Here is a 486-nt window from a genome sequence, read left to right as displayed (position 1 = left end):
CTGTGGGAGCGCAGCTCTGGGCTGCAGGGACGCCCCAAGGCTGCGGGACCAGCGCTGCTCCTGCCGCCCTCTTCCTTCCCGCCCTGTTTCCTTAGCCCACCTTCGTCAGGGATTTGCTCCCCCAAAGTCCTTTAGGTACTTCTGTAAACGTCCAAGCTGAGGTCTGAATTAATCAAAGTGGTAACTTTTAGAAATGGTAAAAATCTAGAGCCCTTACACCCAGAGCACCTAACTCACAGGGTGTGTCATTGAAGCCTCACACCGACCAAGGCAGGTGCGCCCATTTTACAGAAGAGGAAATGGAGGCCGGCAGAGAGCCTCGCATCGCCCCATCCTGGCTGCCTGAGTGGCTGCCCCTTCTCCCTTGTCACCTCCATCCCACTTTCCATTTCCTCAGTGTCATTCTCTGGCCTTTTGAGGGTACGACCCAAAACATTATAAAGTTCACTCCATCATTTGAGGATGAGTGAAAAGTCTGCCACCTCT

The sequence above is a fragment of the Propithecus coquereli genome, unplaced genomic scaffold (assembly GCF_000956105.1).
Source record: "Propithecus coquereli isolate 6110/MARCELLA unplaced genomic scaffold, Pcoq_1.0 Scaffold383, whole genome shotgun sequence".
In the NCBI taxonomy this organism is placed as follows: Eukaryota; Metazoa; Chordata; class Mammalia; order Primates; family Indriidae; genus Propithecus; species Propithecus coquereli.
Note: the sequence above shows the minus strand (reverse complement) of the source record.